At 44.3% G+C, this 20138-nt stretch overlaps 6 non-coding genes and 3 pseudogenes across 6 annotated transcripts; all 9 read right to left on the minus strand.

Moving 5' to 3' along the window:
• Positions 1–1354: 1354 nt before the first annotated feature.
• Positions 1355–1537, minus strand: LOC141220651 (U2 spliceosomal RNA). The gene has a single exon (XR_012288856.1). It is a non-coding gene; the product is annotated as a U2 spliceosomal RNA (small nuclear RNA).
• A 524-nt stretch (positions 1538–2061) lies between these two features.
• On the minus strand, positions 2062–2177 carry LOC141220736 (U2 spliceosomal RNA; annotated as a pseudogene).
• Positions 2178–3292: 1115 nt separating this feature from the next.
• On the minus strand, positions 3293–3489 carry LOC141220705 (U2 spliceosomal RNA). The gene has a single exon (XR_012288897.1). It is a non-coding gene; the product is annotated as a U2 spliceosomal RNA (small nuclear RNA).
• A 6157-nt stretch (positions 3490–9646) lies between these two features.
• On the minus strand, positions 9647–9837 carry LOC141220610 (U2 spliceosomal RNA). The gene has a single exon (XR_012288815.1). It is a non-coding gene; the product is annotated as a U2 spliceosomal RNA (small nuclear RNA).
• Positions 9838–10952: 1115 nt separating this feature from the next.
• On the minus strand, positions 10953–11137 carry LOC141220653 (U2 spliceosomal RNA). Its single transcript, XR_012288858.1, has one exon. It is a non-coding gene; the product is annotated as a U2 spliceosomal RNA (small nuclear RNA).
• A 524-nt stretch (positions 11138–11661) lies between these two features.
• Positions 11662–11777, minus strand: LOC141220743 (U2 spliceosomal RNA; annotated as a pseudogene).
• Positions 11778–13744: 1967 nt separating this feature from the next.
• On the minus strand, positions 13745–13830 carry LOC141220733 (U2 spliceosomal RNA; annotated as a pseudogene).
• Positions 13831–14945: 1115 nt separating this feature from the next.
• Positions 14946–15136, minus strand: LOC141220477 (U2 spliceosomal RNA). The gene has a single exon (XR_012288684.1). It is a non-coding gene; the product is annotated as a U2 spliceosomal RNA (small nuclear RNA).
• Positions 15137–16251: 1115 nt separating this feature from the next.
• On the minus strand, positions 16252–16440 carry LOC141220670 (U2 spliceosomal RNA). The gene has a single exon (XR_012288871.1). It is a non-coding gene; the product is annotated as a U2 spliceosomal RNA (small nuclear RNA).
• Positions 16441–20138: the final 3698 nt, after the last annotated feature.

Genomic DNA, 20138 nt, shown 5'->3' on the forward strand with positions numbered 1-20138 from the left:
GGGCATTTGCTAAATAGATGGTGTGTGTGCAACAATATACTGAAAGGTCAATTATATTGTGCAGCTTATCTCACCACCTGTAGTTATTTAGGTGAAAGCTCCAAAATGCTTGTGTGGCACCCCAGGGGTCTGGTTTTCCACAGTAATGTAATGTTATGTCTGAGAGCAGGTGGGAGGTCCTTTGGTCAGGGATCCTGTGCATGCCACACCTCCTGCCCAGTCTTGGGAGGGGAAGAACTTCCCCTGTATAAACCCGGGGCTGAGGCAGGGTGAGTCAGACAAGGAGAGTGGAGACAAGAAGCAGCATAGGAAACAGCAGAGTTACAAGGAGTCAGGGGCTGGCAGCTACAGAGCTCGCCCTGACTAAGAAGATTCTTTACCGGACCCGGAGTCCGAGGCTGTGGGGACTAACTCCTACCCAGCAGCAGAATCCGTCAGGCAGGGGATTTCAGGTCCTCTGGCCCAGAAGCCCGAAGGCACGGTCACACGCGTGGGACCAGCACCGCCATCGTGGAGCGGAAGCCATTAGAAGGCCCCGAGTCACCGGCCATACGGGTGAGCACCACACGGTACACTCAGGGACGTGGGCTACTTACATCAGCTTCTAGCAAGGTAGCCAGAAGAGTACAGTCAGTTTGGGAGGCCTACAACTACGCCTGGCCAGGGGAGATCCCATCTGCTCAAAGACTGACCAGGCCCCGTTTGCTAGCAAGTACTCCGGGAGGGTCTGTCGTTGTTACCAGTAAAGACCCTGAACTACACCGTACCGTCTCTGAGTGGTTCCTGCTACCCCCATCATCCACGTCGGCTGCCCTGAGGCCATACCCCTCCCGTTGGGGGTTATACTATCACGCTGCACAATCCTACCACCGGCCTCAGCGGTCTGCCCTGCAGCAGCAGCTTCCTGGCTGCACTCAACGGGTGGCGTAGTCATCAACTATTTACTACTAATAGACTGCCGTCTAGTTTGACTCCCTGGGCACGGACCGGGTCACCGCCACGAGACTACAACCCTCCACTGATCCGGCTCCGGGTAGGCTCCCGCGTGCGCAACGCAGCGCGACACAGGCCCAGGGGCGCGTCACTTGCCTAATATGTCTGTTTATCCAAAAGGAAGTAAAAAGGGAGAGCTAGAAAGATAGCATTGCATCACATTACATGGCAATGCAATGCACAGTTGCTGAAGTTGAACCAAAATGAGCTTGTAATCTGGCTTCTGCAACTTTGAACATGAAAAATCCAATGAGGAGAAGAAAAGCAAAGCCAAAGAGTCCATCCCAAAATCCGACAAACAAGCAAAATGAACAAAAAACATTGAATTCAATTCTTTCTGATTTTAGAAACTGCATTAAAGAAGGGGTGCACCGGTCCTGGAGATACTGCAATACCAGGTCAATGCGTGGAGTGGACAGAGCAAGCTCTTTTTCCATCTCCCTGTTCTAAAAATCCATTTAATATATGGTCCCCAGATAGGGGACGTATCAGATATTAAACTGATAAGAACAGATTTTTTTGATTGAAGCTGCATCCAAGGCACTGAAAAATGTGACCGAAGTCACACCAAAACAGCGCACGAGGCGAGGATTCATGTGGACCCTTCCCGGAGGAGAGGGTCCCCAATAAACCATCCCCATCCCTCCGAGCCAGAAGGCCACAGCGAGGGTCAGGGATCTCCGATGCTCTCCCTAGCCGAAGCCGGAGAAGAGCCGTTTTCGTGCTCCCAGCTTCCATCTAGGCTGCCACCCTAGTGGAGCTGGAGCCTGTGTTGGTTTCTCAGCCCAAAGCTGACCGGACCTCCGACCGGGTTTATAAAAATTCCCCTTCCTAGCCCGTAGGCCAGGAATAGGGGGGGTTGCTCAGAAAGTATGATTGGCAAAGGTGCGGCGTGCTACGAAGCCAAGTCTTTCTGGGGTTCCCAGTCCCAGTAAGCTTGGACTCCCACCAGGGCGCCTACTCCTGGGGCACATTGCTCCAAAGCCCTCACACTTACCCAGCCTAGTGACTTCGATCCTGGAGGGCCATGTTTTCCATCAGATAACTCTATGAGCCACCTGGCGTACTAACAAGTGCACCAAACCAGTGTGTAATATGCATCAATTTACTAGGGCAGCCCAAGGACAAAACTGCCTTTTCAAAAGATACTACACTTGATCTTAGCCAAAAGGCCGAGAAGCGATAACCAGAATTGGTTTCAAACTACGGAGCCACCCAAGGATCCTGAAAAGTCCATTTGTGGAGATGAGCTCCTGGACTCCCGTTAAGAAGACATGTTGTCAACCTCTAGATCCCTTACATGCCTGCACTTTTCGGCTTGCTGCTGCTGCAATCCACGCGTTTTAGATCTGCATAACTCCACCTCTTTAAACACAGCACCTTCACCCCCTGCTGTTCCCACCCGCCTCAACACCGTTGGAAGGGAGGAGAACCAATTAAGGCGGGGGGTGGGGTGGAACGAGCAGCTGTCTACCCTTAGCAGGAGGGCTCCTGATTACATACCTCTCCTGCTGCTGCTGCTGCTGGCTGTCCAGCAGCAGACTGAAGGTGGCTGCTGCTGTGCACAGGTATATAAAGGCTCAGAGCCTATTATGACACGCGCAGCCAGCGTTCCATTGCCACATTCCATCTACTGCAGGCAGGATACCTGGCTGGCTGAATGTCGCTGAGAAGCTCACAGAGACCGCCATAAGCAACAGTTTAACAGAATGCCACAGACTAATCAACCAAACTTTTTGGGTTGGGTTCTCTTTTATAGTCTGCAGGCATTAAATGAAAGAAGTCAGTGTTCCAGCAGAGGGAGACAACGTTTCAGAAAAGGCATTGTAGCAAACCAAAAAAGAAATTTTAAGCGCAGCAGAGTAACCAGCGCACATACCTGTTAGCTCAGGTGAGTTTAAAAGGCTGCTGTTGATAACAAGGGCATTTGCTAAATAGATGGTGTGTGTGCAACAATATACTGAAAGGTCAATTATATTGTGCAGCTTATCTCACCACCTGTAGTTATTTAGGTGAAAGCTCCAAAATGCTTGCCTAATATGTCTGTTTATCCAAAAGGAAGTAAAAAGGGAGAGCTAGAAAGATAGCATTGCATCACATTACATGGCAATGCAATGCACAGTTGCTGAAGTTGAACCAAAATGAGCTTGTAATCTGGCTTCTGCAACTTTGAACATGAAAAATCCAATGAGGAGAAGAAAAGCAAAGCCAAAGAGTCCATCCCAAAATCCGACAAACAAGCAAAATGAACAAAAAACATTGAATTCAATTCTTTCTGATTTTAGAAACTGCATTAAAGAAGGGGTGCACCGGTCCTGGAGATACTGCAATACCAGGTCAATGCGTGGAGTGGACAGAGCAAGCTCTTTTTCCATCTCCCTGTTCTAAAAATCCATTTAATATATGGTCCCCAGATAGGGGACGTATCAGATATTAAACTGATAAGAACAGATTTTTTTTTTTTTTTTTTTTTTTTTTCTCCTCAGACGAGGAAATTCCACAGTCTATGGAAACCAGACAAAGGAAAATTCCATCAAAACAGCTGCGTCAAATCCAATACGCAATTTGCTGTCCCCATCATCATCGGAAATATTTATTTCATATTTCAAAACAACAATAACAAAAATCAAGAGGTACTAACAATATATCTCCACTTTTTAACTTTCCATATTCCCTCCGCATCCACTTCCCCTCTCCTCTTTTTGTCCCATAGGAAACACACATACATCTTCCCCAAAATCACCTTCACACTATCCTTTACAGCAATTTCCTTCCTTTTAAACACATACACATTCCTCACATCCCATAACACTTCCTTTATACATGCAAGCATCAACCACAAGACTCTTTCCTTCGTCCCATCACATATTCCCAAACCAAACATAAACAACTCAAAAGACAACAAATTCACACCACACAATTCTTTACACAAAGGCCCCATTCTCCCAATCACATCTCTAGCATACTGGCAATTCCAAAAAACATGCAACACACTTTCCCTTCCACCACAGCCATTTCTTGGACACATTTCACTCCTCACCAAACCTCTATTCCTCTGAAATTCTCTCACAGGTAATATTCCATGTAAAGACTGCCACACAACTTCACTCTGTTTGTTGGTCATACCACTCATCCGCACTTTCTTCCAAACCTTCTGCACATCACCACCCCTAACCATATTTATTCCACATTCTACCTCTCTACATTCAATCATCCTATACACAGCCTTCTTATTCTCCAGCAATCTCACATCTGCATCACACAGTTCATACCTCACCAAAAACTTATAAACCCACACATACCATACAGGCACCTCAAAAGCAATCGGACATCGCAAATCCCTTTCTTGCCACTTTAAACGAAACAAATACGCTCCAAATAAATACCTACACATAGATGAAAACTTTCCATCCGCCCTAATCACTTTCAAAACAAACACAACGATATTCACACCAAAAAACACGTCCAAATTCGGAAAACCCAAACCACCTTTTTCCACTCTTTTAACCAAAATTTCTCTCCTAGCTCTCTCCATTTTCGAGTTCCACAAAAAAACAAATAAAATTCTATTCAAGCTTCTCATACACATATATCCTGGTGGAAATACTACCGCAATATATAAAAATATTGGCAACACCACACTCTTAACAATTAAAATCTTCCCAAAAAAGGATAAACTCCTCAATTTCCAAAAATTCAACTTCTGCTCAACTTTTCCTTTCGCATCATCCCAACTTTCTTTCCCATCCAAACTCTCTGAAAACTTCACACCCAAAACTTTAATAGGTCCATTCACTACATTCACACCTACATCCCTACTTAAACTTCCGCCTCCAAAACCCTTACACTCACTCTTTTCCCAATTCACTTTAAACGCAGATGCACCACAAAAAATAGACACTAACAACTTCACCCGCCTCACCGAACATTCAGAATCACATAATACACACACGTCATCCATATAACCACTCACCTTCCATTCTTTTCCTCCACCTCCCGGCACTTGCACACCACGAATTACCTTATCTTTCCTCAGCATACACAACAATGGCTCAATTGCACAAATAAATGCTACAGGGGACAAAGGACACCCCTGTTGCACACCCGAAAACACATTCACTTTCCTACCCACATACCCATTCATTAAAACACAGCTATAAACACCCGCATACAAACTTCTCACTCGCCCAACAAAATCAGCCGGAAAACCCATTTTTAACAACACTCTGAACAAAAAACCATGCGACAACCTATCATAAGCCTTTTCAAAATCCAAACTTAACAAAAATACACTCTTCTTACGACCCATGCAATCCCATAGACAATCTCTTAACATACACACACACTCATGAATCCGCCTCCCAGGTACCGCACAACACTGCTCATCCCCAATCACACTCTCTATCACATCACGCATCCTATTAGCCATAAGTTTTGCATAGATTTTATAATCACAATTAAGTAACGTTATTGGCCTCCAATTCCTCAGACTTTTCAAATCCCCTTTCTTAGGAATTAACACAACCAAACCTGCACGCATACTCTCAGTCACCTCCATGTTTCCCCACATATACTTACATACATCCACAAAGTCCTTACCAATCACACCCCACATCACACGATAAAATTCTACTGGGAGGCCATCCTCCCCCGGCGTCTTATTCAAAGCCATACTACACATAACCTTCCATACCTCATCACCAGTCACCTCACCCATCACTCTCTCTCTTTCTGCTTCACTCAACTTACTCTCTAACACACTCAAAACATCATTCTCCAAACATTCATCCCTCTGTTTCACTGCATACAGATCCTCATAAAACTTAGCCACCTCTTCACACATATCCTCTCCACTCACCTCACTTCCATCTGCTCCATACACCACGCTCATACTCTGTTTCTTTCCAAAAACTTTTTTAAAGAAAAACCGAGAACATTTCTCATCCTGCTCCATCTTATCAATCTTTGCCCTAAACACTATGCTTCTCCCTCTCTCCAACAAAAACTCACTAATCTCCTTTTTTACCTCTAAAATATCCTCCTCCACCTCAACTCCTCCTTCCCTTAACTTATACAAAACGCTCAACCGCGCGTTCAGTTTAACAAAACTCTCTCTTTTAATTGCTGCATACTTGTATCCTAAATTTTTAAAGAACATTTTTGTTTGTTTCTTCACCCAGTCCCACCACTCACAAACATTCCCAAACTCATTTTTATGCTTACACCATTCTTCATACCGCCTTTCATACTCCTTTCTCACATCTTCATTCTCTAACAGTTTAACATTTAACTTCCACAATCCTCTCCCAAACACTCCATCAACTTTTATATCCAACTCACACAACATACACACATGATCTGAAAAAAGAACGTTTTCCTGCCTATAATTAACAGAAACCATATTTTTAGAAATAAAACAATAATCCAATCTGGATTGTACCCTACCACTCTCAGAAAAGAAAGTGTTCAACAAAGGATTCATGTTACACACGCGCTGCATATCACACAACCCAAAATCATTCACTAACTCCAATAATGCTTTCCCAGACACATCCACATTCACTCTCCCCACATCACAGTTCATATCACCCACAATTACCACAGGTATTCTTCCTGGAACAAAAAGCTTAAAATTTTTTCAAATAAATTTTTGCGCTCATTTTTTTCAACTGGCGCATAAACATTAATAACACAAAACTTTACATTCTTGTATACAAAATTAGCAAGGATACATCTCCCCACCTCAATAACCAAATAATCACTCAAAACAACCTCCCTTCCTTTAACCAAAATACCCACACCATCATTCTTATTACATGCACTCCCCGACCACACAGACGCTCCATAAGACCATTCATCCCCTTTCACACCATCCACTACCCCACATTCTTGTAAACAAAAAATAGATGCATTTTGCATAGCTAAAAACTCAAAAATAGCAGCTCTTCTTACTTTACTTTTAAACACTCTTACGTTTTGGGACACTATGGTAAATCCCATAATACTTCTACTCCTTCACCAATTACACAAAGAAATAGCCTTTGGCCTAAACCAAAGCTCACAAGAGGACAAAAAGAAAAAACATTTACAATATTATATGGTGACACTATCCAGCACCACCACTATCCTCCTCCGCCATCAGAACAGAACAGCTGGTTTCCGACCCGCTGGCTTCACCAGCCACACTCCTCATTCTGGCAGTTCTGATCTTCCTCTGAGGCTCACTAAAATCTGCATCATCACTGCCCCCACCATCCTCCCTACGACTCTTCTTTGCACCCCTATCATCCTCCGAAGAAAAATCTTCAATGTTTTCAGGACCCGAAGGGTGTTCAGGACTGTCGGGTTCCGAGATTTGCACTTCACATCCTGTTGCGTCCATTGCCTCTCCAAAAGTCATCATCTCAGGCAGCTCTGCTTCCACCACTTTCCTAGATATTCTCGCAGACACTGCCTTTTTCTCCACCTTTGCCACTTCCCTCCAGAACTCCTTTTCTTCCCTCCGCTTCTTCCTCATTTCTTCAGCAGAAGAAGAACATGGTCTCAGGGACACCTCCTCTGGCGCCGTAGAGGGAGAGGCTCTACCAGTTTCCCGCCTCCTTCCCTCTCTCTCCTCCCTCTCCAATCTTTCCAGCACTTTCAGTGCGCTTGCCATCTGCCTCCTCTCCAGCTCCTCCTCCTTCTGTTCTTTATCAGAACGTCTAGGTGCACTCATAGGACAGTCCTTATACATGTGATCACTACTCCCACAGACATCACAGGACTTGGCCTCTGGACACTGGTTGGCCATATGCCCCTCCTTTCTGCAATTTCGGCAACACTGCCCTTTAAGGCATGTTACCATGGTATGTCCGAAAGAAAAGCATCTACGGCAAAACATGGGCTGGCCTGGGTAAAAGAGGAAACCTCTATGGCCTGCAACGGAAAAATTTGATGGAGGGTGTCTAAAGCCCCCCACACTGTCAGGATCCCTTTTCAATTTCACACGGAATTTATACTGACAGTTAAAGATTCCTAGACAATTGACTTGCTTCACTCCCTTCCGCACATATTCACAGTAGCGAGAGAGGAAGCACTCCAGCAGCTCAGGGTCTGTAAAAGGGTTATAGACAGTCACAGTCACCTCCTTTTCTTGCAGACCAAACAAAGGTTCCCATCTAACTCCTTCCAAGCAGGGGTCACTAGAGTGACCACGGAGCCATTCAAAGACATTAAGGCAAACATCCTGGTCCATAAAGGTAACGTCATAATTACCTTGACGTGAAAATTCGTTGACACTGAAGATCTCAGAACGTCTTGCTCCAGCTTTGCCTTCAACGATGTCTTGGACAATGAAAACCACGTTGTTCTTGTTCTGGTCAGATGGATCCACGGACAAATGGATGGTGTTCTTCACAAAAGACATCTTGGATTCTGTCGGTATGGAATACCACAGGAAAAAGCAGAAAATCCTCCACAAAAGGGTCCGGATTCCTCCAGGAGACTCGCACCAATCAAGGTACAGTCATACGATCTTAGCCAAAAGGCCGAGAAGCGATAACCAGAATTGGTTTCAAACTACGGAGCCACCCAAGGATCCTGAAAAGTCCATTTGTGGAGATGAGCTCCTGGACTCCCGTTAAGAAGACATGTTGTCAACCTCTAGATCCCTTACATGCCTGCACTTTTCGGCTTGCTGCTGCTGCAATCCACGCGTTTTAGATCTGCATAACTCCACCTCTTTAAACACAGCACCTTCACCCCCTGCTGTTCCCACCCGCCTCAACACCGTTGGAAGGGAGGAGAACCAATTAAGGCGGGGGGTGGGGTGGAACGAGCAGCTGTCTACCCTTAGCAGGAGGGCTCCTGATTACATACCTCTCCTGCTGCTGCTGCTGCTGGCTGTCCAGCAGCAGACTGAAGGTGGCTGCTGCTGTGCACAGGTATATAAAGGCTCAGAGCCTATTATGACACGCGCAGCCAGCGTTCCATTACCACATTCCATATACTGCAGGCAGGATACCTGGCTGGCTGAATGTCGCTGAGAAGCTCACAGAGACCGCCATAAGCAACAGTTTAACAGAATGCCACAGACTAATCAACCAAACTTTTTGGGTTGGGTTCTCTTTTATAGTCTGCAGGCATTAAATGAAAGAAGTCAGTGTTCCAGCAGAGGGAGACAACGTTTCAGAAAAGGCATTGTAGCAAACCAAAAAAGAAATTTTAAGCGCAGCAGAGTAACCAGCGCACATACCTGTTAGCTCAGGTGAGTTTAAAAGGCTGCTGTTGATAACAAGGGCATTTGCTAAATAGATGGTGTGTGTGCAACAATATACTGAAAGGTCAATTATATTGTGCAGCTTATCTCACCACCTGTAGTTATTTAGGTGAAAGCTCCAAAATGCTTGCCTAATATGTCTGTTTATCCAAAAGGAAGTAAAAAGGGAGAGCTAGAAAGATAGCATTGCATCACATTACATGGCAATGCAATGCACAGTTGCTGAAGTTGAACCAAAATGAGCTTGTAATCTGGCTTCTGCAACTTTGAACATGAAAAATCCAATGAGGAGAAGAAAAGCAAAGCCAAAGAGTCCATCCCAAAATCCGACAAACAAGCAAAATGAACAAAAAACATTGAATTCAATTCTTTCTGATTTTAGAAACTGCATTAAAGAAGGGGTGCACCGGTCCTGGAGATACTACAATACCAGGTCAATGCGTGGAGTGGACAGAGCAAGCTCTTTTTCCATCTCCCTGTTCTAAAAATCCATTTAATATATGGTCCCCAGATAGGGGACGTATCAGATATTAAACTGATAAGAACAGATACTACACTTGATCTTAGCCAAAAGGCCGAGAAGCGATAACCAGAATTGGTTTCAAACTACGGAGCCACCCAAGGATCCTGAAAAGTCCATTTGTGGAGATGAGCTCCTGGACTCCCGTTAAGAAGACATGTTGTCAACCTCTAGATCCCTTACATGCCTGCACTTTTCGGCTTGCTGCTGCTGCAATCCACGCGTTTTAGATCTGCATAACTCCACCTCTTTAAACACAGCACCTTCACCCCCTGCTGTTCCCACCCGCCTCAACACCGTTGGAAGGGAGGAGAACCAATTAAGGCGGGGGGTGGGGTGGAACGAGCAGCTGTCTACCCTTAGCAGGAGGGCTCCTGATTACATACCTCTCCTGCTGCTGCTGCTGCTGGCTGTCCAGCAGCAGACTGAAGGTGGCTGCTGCTGTGCACAGGTATATAAAGGCTCAGAGCCTATTATGACACGCGCAGCCAGCGTTCCATTGCCACATTCCATCTACTGCAGGCAGGATACCTGGCTGGCTGAATGTCGCTGAGAAGCTCACAGAGACCGCCATAAGCAACAGTTTAACAGAATGCCACAGACTAATCAACCAAACTTTCTGGGTTGTGTTCTCTTTTATAGTCTGCAGGCATTAAATGAAAGAAGTCAGTGTTCCAGCAGAGGGAGACAACGTTTCAGAAAAGGCATTGTAGCAAACCAAAAAAGAAATTTTAAGCGCAGCAGAGTAACCAGCGCACATACCTGTTAGCTCAGGTGAGTTTAAAAGGCTGCTGTTGATAACAAGGGCATTTGCTAAATAGATGGTGTGTGTGCAACAATATACTGAAAGGTCAATTATATTGTGCAGCTTATCTCACCACCTGTAGTTATTTAGGTGAAAGCTCCAAAATGCTTGCCTAATATGTCTGTTTATCCAAAAGGAAGTAAAAAGGGAGAGCTAGAAAGATAGCATTGCATCACATTACATGGCAATGCAATGCACAGTTGCTGAAGTTGAACCAAAATGAGCTTGTAATCTGGCTTCTGCAACTTTGAACATGAAAAATCCAATGAGGAGAAGAAAAGCAAAGCCAAAGAGTCCATCCCAAAATCCGACAAACAAGCAAAATGAACAAAAAACATTGAATTCAATTCTTTCTGATTTTAGAAACTGCATTAAAGAAGGGGTGCACCGGTCCTGGAGATACTGCAATACCAGGTCAATGCGTGGAGTGGACAGAGCAAGCTCTTTTTCCATCTCCCTGTTCTAAAAATCCATTTAATATATGGTCCCCAGATAGGGGACGTATCAGATATTAAACTGATAAGAACAGATTTTTTTTTGATTGAAGCTGCATCCAAGGCACTGAAAAATGTGACCGAAGTCACACCAAAACAGCGCACGAGGCGAGGATTCATGTGGACCCTTCCCGGAGGAGAGGGTCCCCAATAAACCATCCCCATCCCTCCGAGCCAGAAGGCCACAGCGAGGGTCAAGGATCTCCGATGCTCTCCCTAGCCGAAGCCGGAGAAGAGCCGTTTTCGTGCTCCCAGCTTCCATCTAGGCTGCCACCCTAGTGGAGCTGGAGCCTGTGTTGGTTTCTCAGCCCAAAGCTGACCGGACCTCCGACCGGGTTTATAAAAATTCCCCTTCCTAGCCCGGAGGCCAGGAATAGGGGGGGTTGCTCAGAAAGTATGATTGGCAAAGGTGCGCCGTGCTACGAAGCCAAGTCTTTCTGGGGTTCCCAGTCCCAGTAAGCTTGGACTCCCACCAGGGCGCCTACTCCTGGGGCACATTGCTCCAAAGCCCTCACACTTACCCAGACTAGTGACTTCGATCCTGGAGGGCCATGTTTTCCATCAGATAACTCTATGAGCCACCTGGCGTACTAACAAGTGCACCAAACCAGTGTGTAATATGCATCAATTTACTAGGGCAGCCCAAGGACAAAACTGCCTTTTCAAATGATACTACACTTGATCTTAGCCAAAAGGCCGAGAAGCGATAAGAACAGATTTTTTTGATTGAATATATCTTTTATTAGCACAAAAAATAAGTTAACAGACAGTGTACAGTGCCGCAGCCCAGTACACACAGAATTCTACATCATATTTACATAGCATGAGGATACGACGCACTAACTAGACACATCACACCCCTATGCTACACAAAACACTTAATCTGAAAGAAAAAGCATGTCAATCAATACAGTACGACGAACCGTGATAAGGGATGGGGATTGGGATAAAGGGGATGGGGAGGGGAAAATCACAGGCCCGAAGCTTTATTGAAAGACAAGACACATAAGGGGAGAGGGGGAGGAGGGGTTTAGTCCTCGTCCTCGTCCTCCGGACCGTCCATGATGGAATAGTCTCTGAGCAGGCTGTGGATCAGCCTGTGGCAGTCCTGGATGGACATCCTCTCCCTCCTCAAGATGAGCCGGTTCCTGGCGACCCAAACGGCATCCTTGAAGCAGTTCATAAGGCGCCAAGCCTCCTGGATGGCTCCGACGGTATGAACCCCAGGGAAGAGTCCGTAAAGCACAGAATGGTGCGATAGGCTCGCCCTGGGGACAGAGTTCCTCAGGTCGTCCTCAAGTGCAGTCAATAGGCGCTGTGCAAATCCGCAGTCCCAAAAAGTGTGCAAAGATGTTTCCTCCACGAAGGGGCACCTTGGGCAGTACCGGGTCTTGCACAGGTTCCGGGCATGCATGAATGACCGGACGGGCAGTCCGCCCTGAATCGCCATCCACGACAAGTCCTTGTGCCCGTTGGTCAGCCTGTCAGACGACACATTTGTCCACACAGTCTCCAGCGTGTCCTGGTGAAGTCCTGTGATGTTCTCCACGTCATCCTTGGCTCTGATTAGCTTGTGGATAGTTTTGGGCTTCCACAAGTCGGGCTTGAGTCCCTCCAGTTGATGCTCCCCCACAAATCGAACGACGTCTCCGTAGAACCATGGCGTCGTCCAGTTGTAGGGGAAGGAGCTGTCCCACTTGTCCCAGCCGAGTCGCCTCCAAAGAGGAAGCAGGAAGAAGCGAGACATGGACCTGCTCGCGGAGCCATTCTTGACTTGCAAAGTCCGGCGGACACAATCACACACAAAAGAGGATCGCAGGAGGGTGGGGATATCTGGAACGCCCTTCCCACCCTTGCGAGGCTCCTTGTACATGACGGCCCGCCTGACTCTGTCCATCTTGGATCCCCAGACAAAGTGAAACACTGTCCTGGTAATGGCCCTGCACACAGTGACGTGTGGAGGCCAGGCCTGCGCCGTGTACTGCAAGACGGGCAGGACCTCATTACGCAGGACGAGTGCCTTACCCTCACAAGTGAGGTGTCTGAGGCTCCAGAGTCCGATCCGTTGCTTCACCTTGGCCAAGCGTTCTTGCCAGGACTTGAGGGCCGCTCCTTCCTTCCCGAACCAGACTCCCAGCACCTTGAGGAAATCCGGTTGAATGTTGAAGGGGAAGGGGGCGGAGGAGGCCGGCTGCCAATCCCCGAAGAGCATGGCTTCCGACTTCCTGCAGTTGACTTTGGCCCCTGAAGCCCGGCCGAACCTCTCACACGTCTGGACGAGGGCGTCGACTGAACCACGATCAGCACAGAAGACGGTGACGTCGTCCATGTAGAGCGAGCACTTGACCTCGTGTCGTCCCGGACCCGGTGCGGTGATCCCTCTGATCTCTCCATTCTGCCGGATAGCCTCTGCGAAGAGTTCTATAACACAAACAAAAAGAAGAGGTGATAGAGGGCAGCCTTGTCTGACCCCAGAGAGGACAGGGAAGGGGTCAGTCTTCCAGCCGTTCACCAACACCGAGCTGTGGATATCAAAATACATCAGACGGACATATGAACAAAACATGTTACCCAAACCTAACCGGTGCAGAGCTCGGCCCATGAACTCGTGGGAAACCCGGTCGAAGGCCTTCTCCTGATCCAAGGAGACCAGGGCCGCGTGTGCGCGGCGGACCTTGATGTACTCGACCGTGTCCCGCACGAGAGCGAGCGATAAGAACAGATACTACACTTGATCTTAGCCAAAAGGCCGAGAAGCGATAACCAGAATTGGTTTCAAACTACGGAGCCACCCAAGGATCCTGAAAAGTCCATTTGTGGAGATGAGCTCCTGGACTCCCGTTAAGAAGACATGTTGTCAACCTCTAGATCCCTTACATGCCTGCACTTTTCGGCTTGCTGCTGCTGCAATCCACGCGTTTTAGATCTGCATAACTCCACCTCTTTAAACACAGCACCTTCACCCCCTGCTGTTCCCACCCGCCTCAACACCGTTGGAAGGGAGGAGAACCAATTAAGGCGGGGGGTGGGGTGGAACGAGCAGCTGTCTACCCTTAGCAGGAGGGCTCCTGATTACATACCTCTCCTGCTGCTGCTGCTGCTGGCTGTCCAGCAGCAGACTGAAGGTGGCTGCTGCTGTGCACAGGTATATAAAGGCTCAGAGCCTATTATGACACGCGCAGCCAGCGTTCCATTGCCACATTCCATCTACTGCAGGCAGGATACCTGGCTGGCTGAATGTCGCTGAGAAGCTCACAGAGACCGCCATAAGCAACAGTTTAACAGAATGCCACAGACTAATCAACCAAACTTTTTGGGTTGGGTTCTCTTTTATAGTCTGCAGGCATTAAATGAAAGAAGTCAGTGTTCCAGCAGAGGGAGACAACGTTTCAGAAAAGGCATTGTAGCAAACCAAAAAAGAAATTTTAAGCGCAGCAGAGTAACCAGCGCACATACCTGTTAGCTCAGGTGAGTTTAAAAGGCTGCTGTTGATAACAAGGGCATTTGCTAAATAGATGGTGTGTGTGCAACAATATACTGAAAGGTCAATTATATTGTGCAGCTTATCTCACCACCTGTAGTTATTTAGGTGAAAGCTCCAAAATGCTTGCCTAATATGTCTGTTTATCCAAAAGGAAGTAAAAAGGGAGAGCTAGAAAGATAGCATTGCATCACATTACATGGCAATGCAATGCACAGTTGCTGAAGTTGAACCAAAATGAGCTTGTAATCTGGCTTCTGCAACTTTGAACATGAAAAATCCAATGAGGAGAAGAAAAGCAAAGCCAAAGAGTCCATCCCAAAATCCGACAAACAAGCAAAATGAACAAAAAACATTGAATTCAATTCTTTCTGATTTTAGAAACTGCATTAAAGAAGGGGTGCACCGGTCCTGGAGATACTGCAATACCAGGTCAATGCGTGGAGTGGACAGAGCAAGCTCTTTTTCCATCTCCCTGTTCTAAAAATCCATTTAATATATGGTCCCCAGATAGGGGACGTATCAGATATTAAACTGATAAGAACAGATACTACACTTGATCTTAGCCAAAAGGCCGAGAAGCGATAACCAGAATTGGTTTCAAACTACGGAGCCACCCAAGGATCCTGAAAAGTCCATTTGTGGAGATGAGCTCCTGGACTCCCGTTAAGAAGACATGTTGTCAACCTCTAGATCCCTTACATGCCTGCACTTTTCGGCTTGCTGCTGCTGCAATCCACGCGTTTTAGATCTGCATAACTCCACCTCTTTAAACACAGCACCTTCACCCCCTGCTGTTCCCACCCGCCTCAACACCGTTGGAAGGGAGGAGAACCAATTAAGGCGGGGGGTGGGGTGGAACGAGCAGCTGTCTACCCTTAGCAGGAGGGCTCCTGATTACATACCTCTCCTGCTGCTGCTGCTGCTGGCTGTCCAGCAGCAGACTGAAGGTGGCTGCTGCTGTGCACAGGTATATAAAGGCTCAGAGCCTATTATGACACGCGCAGCCAGCGTTCCATTGCCACATTCCATCTACTGCAGGCAGGATACCTGGCTGGCTGAATGTCGCTGAGAAGCTCACAGAGACCGCCATAAGCAACAGTTTAACAGAATGCCACAGACTAATCAACCAAACTTTTTGGGTTGGGTTCTCTTTTATAGTCTGCAGGCATTAAATGAAAGAAGTCAGTGTTCCAGCAGAGGGAGACAACGTTTCAGAAAAGGCATTGTAGCAAACCAAAAAAGAAATTTTAAGCGCAGCAGAGTAACCAGCGCACATACCTGTTAGCTCAGGTGAGTTTAAAAGGCTGCTGTTGATAACAAGGGCATTTGCTAAATAGATGGTGTGTGTGCAACAATATACTGAAAGGTCAATTATATTGTGCAGCTTATCTCACCACCTGTAGTTCTTTAGGTGAAAGCTCCAAAATGCTTGCCTAATATGTCTGTTTATCCAAAAGGAAGTAAAAAGGGAGAGCTAGAAAGATAGCATTGCATCACATTACATGGCAATGCAATGCACAGTTGCTGAAGTTGAACCAAAATGAGCTTGTAATCTGGCTTCTGCAACTTTGAACATGAAAAATCCAATGAGGAGAAGAAAAGCAAAGCCAAAGAGTCCATCCCAAAATCCGACAAACAAGCAAAATGAACAAAAAACATTGAATTCAATTCTTTCTGATTTTAGAAACTGCATTAAAGAAGGGGTGCACCGGTCCTGGAGATACTGCAATACCAGGTCAATGCGTGGAGTGGACAGAGCAAGCTCTTTTTCCATCTCCCTGTTCTAAAAATCCATTTAATATATGGTCCCCAGATAGGGGACGTATCAGATATTAAACTGATAAGAACAGATTTTTTTTTTAATTTGGCTATCCCCTGCAGAGGGATAAAACCGTTTATTAAAACTTTAACAAATTACAAGCATAATTAGACAAATACCAAACGTTAAAAGACAAATGAAATTTACAAAACAAAAAAATACAAAGATTTTAAATAATTAGGTTCCATTGGTCAACAAGCCATTTTTTGGAAATATGTACATTCTTCTTTTTGTCAATTAAATAATAAGTATACATTTCACATAAACATAAACTTAAAACATCATTCACTGATAAAACATCTTGTTTAAAAATAGCAATGTTGCGCGCTTTCCAGAGAGATGACTTGGCGCAGTTCACTGTCTTCCAAGCCATTGTGTACTGGTCCATTGTGGGGCATTCCATAAGTCCGTATAGCACAGTTTTATATGTAAAGTCCTTGAGGTCTGCCACCCTTTCCAGTAAGGGGAGCAGTCTTCTCCAGAAATCCTTTGCAAAATTACATGTCCATAATAGATGTTCCACCGTTTCCTCTTCTTGGCATCCGGCTCTTGGGCAGATGGCAGACCTCACAAATCCTCTTCTGTATTGGAATGCCCGGCAAGGAAGACAGCGGTGCATGCAACTCCAAGCCAGATCTCTCTGTTCATTAAAAAGGTAAAAAACGTTAAGCATTTTCCAGATAGACATAGATTTGTCATCATCATATCTGTCAACATTACATATTTCCTCACTTTTACGTATTTCTTTAATTAGCTTCTTACTATTTCTTAATTCCTCTATTTTCTTAGTCCCTAAATTAAAATCGGACACTATTTTCCTTAAAATCTCATAATGCGTCGACAAATTAAAAGCATGGGGCACAGATATATTAACTTCATACCATCCAAACTTTCTCATAAAAAATCCTGTATTAAAACGCATAAAAAAGGACCAATAGTGATTCTTAAAAAGGGCATTAAAACAGTAAACGAACAGATGGATTAAAAGAAACCTATTAAAATCTGGAAAATCTTTACCACCTTTTACTTTTGATTTCATCACGATTTCTCTTTTCAGCTTTTCCATTTTTGAGTTCCAAAAGAAGGTAAAACAGGTTTTGGTTATCTTTTTTAAAACATTAACAGGCGGGGGGAAAACCATGCTAAGATACAATAAAAGAGGTAAAATCACCATCTTTAAAACCAATACTTTACCCTCCATTGTAAGTCTCCTCATGTTCCACATACATATTTTCGTATTTACTTTCTGTGTAATTGTTTCCCAACTATTATAACCATCATTATTTTCAGTGAATGATATACCTAAAATGGAAATGGATTCGGAGACATTAATTGGTACATCACGTAAAATCATCCCCCAACACTTAAAATGTTACACTTATTAAAATTGATTTTAAAACCAGAAGCTAGACAAAAGGATTGCACTTGATGGAGAGTGGCCGTAAGTGATGGTGCATCTGTACACAAGACCGCCACGTCATCCATGTAGCCTACAACCTTGGCCTCCAAACCACCGCTTCCAGGCAGAGGGACACCGCATATCTGTTTATTTTGGCGTATTGCACATAACATTGGTTCCAGTGCACAGATAAACAGTAGGGGGGACAGAGGGCATCCCTGTTTCACCCCGACCGTAAAAATACCTCTTGTGTCTTAAAACCATTCACTAAAATCTTACTTGTACAATCCTTGTAAAATGCTTTAAGCGATAGTAAAAACCCTTCTGGTATGCCCATTTTCTCTAAAACTTTAAAAAGATAAAAGTGTGAGACACGGTCAAATGCTTTTTCAAAATCAATAGATAAAATCGCCATTTTCCCCTTTCTGTCTTTCACATCCTCAATACAGTCTTTCACTAAATTCAGATTGTCCCATATACTGCGCCCCGGCACCCCACACACTTGATTAGAATGAATAACTTTGCTGATGACTTCTTTTAGACGATTTGCACAAATTTTAGCCATTATTTTATAGTCACAATTTAAAAGTGTTATTGGTCTCCAGTTTTCTAATTTTGATTTATCGCCTTTTTTGTATAGGAGGGAGACTTCACCTTTCTTCCAGGAATTTAATAAAACCTTATTATTAAAAACCTCAGTAAGCAAATAAAACAAATCATCTTTTAAAATATCATAAAAACATACATAAAATTCTATTGGGATGCCATCAGGACCAGGGACCTTTCCAGTTTTAAAACTTTTAATAGTTTTTAACACTTCTTGTTCCGTTAAAACTTGGGATAAAAACTCTTGGGATGCGGGATCTAAAACAGCTGTTAGTCCTTGCAGCGAATCATCCATTAATTTATTATCTATATTTTTTCCATTAAAAAGATTAGAAAAAAAAACCTCAACTTTACCCAGCATATTTTTTATATTATTCTCACCATCTATATGGTCAATTATCACTTTTTCTTTTTTATTTTTCCTAAAAAAATATCTGGAACACTTTTCATTTTCTTCTATATGTTGTACTCTAGAACGAAAAATTATCTCTTTTCCTTTTTGTTCTAGCCATTTTGAAATCTCTTCTTTTAAGTTTGAAATATCAAGTTGTACATCTATCCCATTGTCTCTGAGCTTAAATAATGTTTGTAGGCGGGTATTTAAAATTCTATATTCTTCATATTTTTCTTTGGCTCTACATATACTCTTTTTAATAAAAAAGTCTTTTATTTTTACTTTCATTCTATCCCACCATACACTCATAGTCTCATTTGTTTTTTTCCCTTTTCTACATTTCCTATAAAACTCAATAAAATCTGATAAAATCTGCGGGTCGGTTAAAAGGGATACGTTCATTTTCCAGCTTTTCTTACCACATTTTTTGTTGTCATTTACTTTTATGGTAAAGGATAAAAGTTTATGGTCTGAAAATATATTAGTTAAAACTTCACATTTGGCAGGTATTGTTTTATCTGAACCAAAAATAAAATCAATCCTAGAGCTACAATTAGCATTGCTCCAAGTGAAACCGGCGTCCTCTGGGCTGTCACTATGACACTCTTTATATATGTCTATCAATTTAGCATCTTTGACTATATCATGTAGCATACCTGAGGTTTTATCGTAGTTCCTGCTTACAGAGCTGGAGCGCCGGTTTTCACCTTTTAAAACACAATTAAAATCCCCTGCTAAGATAAAAGGTTCAGAGTTATTAATAAATAATGGTAAAAGATCAAGCATTTCGGCTCTTTCATTTTTCTCTGGGGATCCATAAAAATTTAAAAACTGCCATCTAATACCATCAATAAAAGCTTTCACTAATAAAATACGACCTGGTAAAATTTCCTGAATAAAATCAATTAAAACGTTCCTTTTAAAAAGTATGGCTACACCCGCTGATCCTGCAGCATTCGATCCGGACCAGACAGATGGCCCACACTTCCACTCATCTTTATATTTTTGATATGACATTTCATGTGGGATATTACATTCTTGCAGAAAAAATACAGATGCAGTAAAACACGTAAAAAAATTAAAAAGAGCAGTTCTTCTCGTGTTAGATTTTATGCCTCTCACGTTGAGGGAAATACCTTTGAGTTCAGCCATCATTAGAAAATGTAGAAATTTTACTTAGGTAACTAAGAGCAACGGATTTACCTGTCCGATGAACCTGATCAGACCACTGGGCTTGCGCCTCCCTCCTCATCTGATAGTATCGTCACGAGAGTCTCCGTGGAGGAGGAAAGATTACCACATTTATATAAACCCGACGCTACACTGGCATAGCTCGGAGGGCTGGCTGGCAGAACCCGCTGGGTCTC

This window comes from Phyllobates terribilis, unplaced genomic scaffold (genome assembly GCF_046119375.1).
Source record: "Phyllobates terribilis strain yellow unplaced genomic scaffold, ASM4611937v1 Scaffold_298__1_contigs__length_2340664, whole genome shotgun sequence".
Classification (NCBI taxonomy): Eukaryota; Metazoa; Chordata; class Amphibia; order Anura; family Dendrobatidae; genus Phyllobates; species Phyllobates terribilis.